Source organism: Delphinus delphis, chromosome 21 (assembly GCF_949987515.2).
Source record: "Delphinus delphis chromosome 21, mDelDel1.2, whole genome shotgun sequence".
NCBI lineage: Eukaryota > Metazoa > Chordata > Mammalia > Artiodactyla > Delphinidae > Delphinus > Delphinus delphis.
In genome coordinates, this window is record NC_082703.1 from 245,759 (window position 1) to 251,758 (window position 6,000).

The 6,000-nt window shown below is 44.4% G+C and overlaps 1 long non-coding RNA gene across 1 annotated transcript in view; it reads left to right on the plus strand.

Moving 5' to 3' along the window:
• Nucleotides 1-5,072, plus strand: part of LOC132417591 (uncharacterized) — a 31,498-nt gene extending 26,426 nt beyond the window's left edge. Inside the window, exons 2-3 of the long non-coding RNA XR_009517879.1 lie at nucleotides 1,858-1,977; nucleotides 4,941-5,072. This is a non-coding gene — a long non-coding RNA (uncharacterized lncRNA). The remainder of the gene's footprint in view (nucleotides 1-1,857; nucleotides 1,978-4,940) is intronic.
• The last annotated feature ends 928 nt before the right edge of the window (nucleotides 5,073-6,000 follow it).

Below are 6,000 nucleotides of genomic sequence, written 5' to 3' on the forward strand. Positions count from 1 at the left end.
CATCACTGACTCCTGGCTGCAGCACCAAGAGCCTTCCATCCACACAGCTCAGAATAAAAGAGAGAAAAAGTGGAAATAATGAAAGAAAGAAAGAGGACAATAGAAAATAAAATAAATCAAGGTAAAATAAAATAAAGTTATTAAAATAAAAAATAATTATTAAGAAAAAATTTTGAGAAAGTAGAAAAAACAAAAAGGACAGGTTGAACCCTGGGACAAATGGTGAAAGCAAAGCTATGCAGACAAAATCTCACACAGAAGCATACACATACACACAAAAAGAGGAAAAGGGGAAAAAATCATAAATCTTGCTCTCACAGTCTTCCTCCTCAATTTGGGATGATTTGTTGTCTATTCAGGTATTCCACAGATGCAGGGTACATCAAGTTGATCGTGGAGCATTAATCCGCTGCTTCTGAGGCTGCTGGGAGAGATCTCCCTTTCTCTTCTTTGTTCACACAGCTCCCGGGGCTCAGCTTTGGATTTGGTCCGCGTCTGCATGTAGGTCGCCAGAGGGCGTCTGTTCTTCGCTCAGGACGGGGTTAAAGAGCCGCTGATTGGGGGGCTAGGTTCACTCAGGCCATGGGGGAGAGAGGGGCACGGAGTGAGGGGTGGGCCTGCGGCGGCAGAGGCTGCCGTGACGCTACACCAGCCTGAGAAGCACCGTGCGTTCTCCCGGGGAAGTTGTCCCTGGATCCCAGGACCCTGGCAGTGGCGGGCTGCACCGGCTCCCCGGAAGGGGGGTGTGGATAGTGACCTGTGCTCGCACACAGGCTTCTTGGTGGTGGCAGCAGTAGCCTTAGCGTCTCATGCCCGTCTCTGGGGTTGGCGCTCTTAGCCGCGGCTCACACCTGTCTCTGGAGCTCCTTTAAGCAGCGCTCTGAATCCCCTCCTCACGCACCAGGAAACAAAGAGCGAAGAAAAAGTCTCTTGCCTCTTTGGCAGGTCCAGAGTTTTCCCCGGACTCCCGAGTAGCCGTGGTACACTAGTCCTCTGCAGGCTGTGTTCACGCTGCCAACCCCAGTCCTCTCCCTGCGCTCGGATCGAAGCCCGAGCCTCCGCTCCCAGCCCCACCCGTCCAGGCTGGGGAGCAGACAAGCCTATTGGGCAGGTGAGTGCCGGTTGGCACCGATCCTCTGTGCGGGAATCTCTCCGCTTTAACTTCCGCACCCCTGTGGCTGCACTCTCCTCTGCAGCCCTGAAGCTTTCCCCCTCCACCACCCGCAGTCTCCACCCGCAAATGGGCTTCCTAGTGTGTGGAAACCTTTCCTCCTTCACAGCTCCCTCCCACCGGTGCAAGGCCCGTCCCTAGTCTTTTGCCTCTGTTTATTTATTTTTTTGTCTTACCCAGGTACGTGGGGAGTTTCTTGCCTTTTGGGAGGTCTGAGGTCTTCTGTCAGCATTCAGTAGGTGTTCTGTATCAGTTGTTCCACGTGTAGATGTATTTCTGGTCTATCTGTGGGGAGGAGGGTGATCTCTGTGTCTTACTCTTCCAACAACTTCCCCCTATCCCAAACGTTTTAATAATAGTAATTTTTTCTGATGAATAAGCATGGAGTATTGTTTTCTATTGTGTTTTCAGTTTCTTTATCAATGCTTTAGTTTTCTGAGTATAGGTCTTTCATGCTGTTGGTTAAATTTATTGCTAAATAGTTCGTTCTTTTTGATGGAATTGTAAATGGGATTGTTTTCTTAACTTTTCTTGCTGGTGGTTCATTATTAGTGTATAGAAACAAAACTGATTTGTGTATATTGATCCATATTTTGCAACTTTACTGAATTTATTTTTTAGCATATTTTTTGAAGTAATGTGAAAAATTGCTATACTAAAATCTCACAGTTTCTACTGCATCCCAGGTAATCCACAGGACCCAAGAGATGGTAGCTACTAATATACTCTTCCCACGGTGCCTCTTCATACCATGCAGACTCCGACAAGGGAAATAAGTATCACAACTTTGGTTGAACGTGGTCTGGGTAAGTCTTAGCCTCTATAACAAAATTTGATGTCCATCTTATCTGATTTTCTGGCATGACACTGACATGGTTGTCTAGAAAAGTAATTTACTTCCCAGTAATTTAAAATGTACTGAAAAGTTGCAATAATGGCAAAAAGTACTCACGTTTGCCACTTCATACAAAATGCTCAGTGTGTTTTGCCCAAGGAACCAGCACATAACCCCTAAATGAAGAAATCCTGATGTCCACATTATAATTTAATACTCAGCCCCACTTCAACTTTCACCTACTGTCCCAACTGTATGAAAGTGTCCTTTTCCATCCTGATTCAGTTTTCTTTTTCTGGAACCATTATTGAGTTTCTCCCTCATTTGGACAACCTTGATGGATTTGAAGCAGACAAGATGAGTATGGGATCTAGGTGGCCTTTTCTGTATGACTTTTTTCACTAAGAATATTTTCAATGTTCATTTTTGTAACAAATATCAGCACTGCACTTTTTTCATTGTCATTAAGAATACAAAACACGACTTTAGCATTTAATTCACTTTACGTATACAGTTTTGTGGTATTAACTACCTTCATATAGTTGCACAAACAAGTTAACTAACATGTGTACCTCCTGTGTGCATGGCAGATACACAGGAAATTGAGTAACACCCTGAAATGGCCCAAGACATCACCTTAAATACCGTCTTCATTTAAAAGGCAAAAAGAGGAAGGCTATAGTTGTTTGTCTACATTCATTTGATTGTATATGGTTTCCAATTGATGTTGTATAACTAGTTGTGGAGAAGTCATGGGATAGGTGGCTTCATTTCAGTTTGAATTTCCAAATTTAGTGGATTCTGCAGGCTTGATACAAGGTTTACAAACTTCATATTGGGTCAGGACATCCCATGGTGTAACTCGTATTCATGGTTTGTCCAACAATTAAAGTTCTGTGTGATACGAGTTCATCCCGGAGTAATCCAGGTTAGTTTCTCTTATACATTTGTCCCAGGATGAAAGGACAAGAGAAATAAGACCTAATTTATAAAAGTGCCTTCAAACTAATTGATATTAAAGTATAGTTGACATACAATGTTGTGTTAATTTCTACTGTACAGCAAAGTGATTCATATATACAAACATACATATATATATATTTTTCATATTCTTTTCCATTATGGTTAAGTACAGGGTATTGAATACAGTTCCCTGTGCTGTGCGGGAAGACCTTGTCTATCCATTCAATATATAATAATTTTCATCTACTAATCCCAAACTCCCAATCCATCCCTCTCCGCTGTCTTCACCTTGACAACCACAAGTCTGTTTTCTATATTTGTGAGTGTGTTTTTGTTCTGTAGATAGGTTCATTTGGGTCTCATTTTATAATCCACATATAAGTGATATCATATGGTATTTATTGTTCTCTGTCTGACTGACTTCACTTTGTATGATAATCTCTAGGTCCATCCATGTAGCCGCAGATGGCATTATTTCATTCTGTTTTATGGCTGAGTAATGTTCCATTGTATATATGTACCACATCTTCAATATCCATTCATCTGTTGAGGGACATTCAGGTTGCTTCCGTGTCTTGGCTATTGTGAAGAGTGCTGCTGTGAATGCTGGGGTGCACGTATCTTTTCGAATTATAGTTTTGTCTGGATGTGTGCCCAGGAGTGAGATTGCTGGTTCATATGGTTAATTCTATTTTTAGGTTTTGAGGAACCTCCATACTGTTTCCCATAGCGGCTGCATCAATTTACATTCCCACCAGTAGTGTAGGAGGGTTCCCTTTTCTCCACACCCCTTCCAGCATTTATTTCTAGACATTTTAATGATGGCCATTCTGACTACTACAAGGTGATAACTCACTGTAGTTTTGATTTGCATTCTCTAATAATTAGCGATGTGGAACGTCTTTTCAGGTGCCTATTGGCTATCTGTATGTCTTTGGAGAAATGTCTATTTAGACCTTCTGCCTATTTTTTGATCTTTTTTCTTTTTTGAATTGTATGAGGTGTTTGTATATTTCAGAATTAAACCCTTGTTGGTCGTGTCATTTGCAGATATTTTCTCCCAAACAGTGAGAACAGGTTCTGGAACAACTGGATACCCACATGCAGAAGAGTAAAGTTGGACCCTTACCTCCCCCCACCTCATATACAAAATCAACCAAAGGCCTAGATGCAAAATGGACCAAAGGCCTAGATGCAAGAACCAAAATTAGAAAACTCCTAGAAGAAAACATGAGAGTAAATCTTCATGACCTTGGATTTGGTCATGATTTCTTAGATCTACCAAAAGCACAAGCAACAAAAGACAAAATAGATGAATTGGACTTCCTCAATGAAAAACAGTTGTGTATAAAAGGAGCAAAGAGTAAGATAATCCACCATCCAAAATGGCCCAAGATGTTTGCAAACCATGTATCTGATAAAGGACCGTAGCCCAGCAGCCAGGCCACCGGTGGTCCAGTGGAGTGTCTGTGCGGCCCCTCCCATCCTCGGTGATCAGGGGATTTCAGGCCCCACAGCACCCGAGGGGTGGACACGGGTCATCCTCAGCACCCTCAGGGAGTGAGTGCTGGATGGTTTTGAGCCCAGATGCACTCCCATTACTGCCCTCAAAGGCTGAAGGCTTCGGCATGCCTCCAGAAGGACACAGAGTGTTTGCAAGTCTCTGAGAACCAAGAGAACAGTTTTCACTTTTCTGAAAGGGCATCTTATTATTTCACAGCATGACCATTTTCAATCCGGCTCTCAGGGGTGCCCTCCCACCTCCCTGATTTCTCTGAGAGTGGCCATGGGGGTTTGGCTGTCCCCGTCCCCACACCAGGTGACAAGGCCAGTGGGGCCAGACCCTGGTGGTCCTTAGCTTCGCTGGAGACTAACCCAGACTCTCAGCCTGCGATTGAACGTGGACGCCCCTGCTTCTCCCTGTCACCGATTCTCATCTCCTCCTCTGTCTGTCTTTCTCTTGCTTTTCAGTCTCAGATTTACCTGACAGCCACCACTCACAGCTCCCGAAGAGCCCAGAGATGTCTCCTGGAAGGAAAGGTTCTGGAAAATCAGAGGGATAAATAAAGGATGCAGCTGATTCCCGCCTTGTGCTGACGCCCAAGAGGGTGAGGATAGTGAGTGTTTTCTCATTAGAATTTTAAATTCTCCAAGTAATAGATCATTGGGGGGGCATGCAGTGTTCTCCTGCTCGTTCTAAGAATGTCATTCTTGGATTTTAATGTGGTAAATAATTTATATTATAAATATGCAGAGGCGCGGATGTCCATTCAAAAATGTTAGAGATAACTCCAAGGGATTTACAACAAACAAGGACACAGAACCCTGTGTCCAGACACTGGCTGAGAGGCTCCTACCCTGAGCCGCAGTCCCCTGGAGGGCGGAGTGGCCATGACTCTCCTCCCGGTGGTGAGCCTACACAGGCACATCCCACGTGGGACCACTGTATCGCAGAATCTTAGAGTGGCCGATGGCAGGCACCTGGCTAGAGATGAGGACAAGAGAAAACCGCCCAGCAGCCTGGGACAACCCTGGGGTGAGGCCTTAGGAAGGGCCAGTGTCAGAGCCTCAGAAATAACTTGAAGAGATTCAGGCTGTTAAGGACATCGTCAGAGATGCACTTAGGGACATATTCAGGACCTTACTTATGGACAGGATCAGGGCATTATTTAATGACAGCTTAGACTATAAGGGACAGCATCATGGCCTAAGTTAGGGACAGTGTCTGTGCTTCACTTAGAGATAACGTGAGAGCCTTAGTTAGACACAGTTCAGGCAGTTACTTAGGGATATCTTCAGGGCCTTAGAGCCAGCATCATGGCCATAATTAGAACCAGTGTCAGGGCGTTAGTTAGGGCCCAAACTAGGGTGTTAGTTAGGGAAAGAGTCAGGTCATTAGTTACAGTGTCAGGGTTTTAGGTAGGGACAGCGGCAAGTCCTTCGTTAAGACAAGTGTTGGGGCCTCACTTAGGGGCAGCATCAGGATGTTAGTTAGGGAGAGTCAGGACATTAGAATTTCAGATTCTGAGGT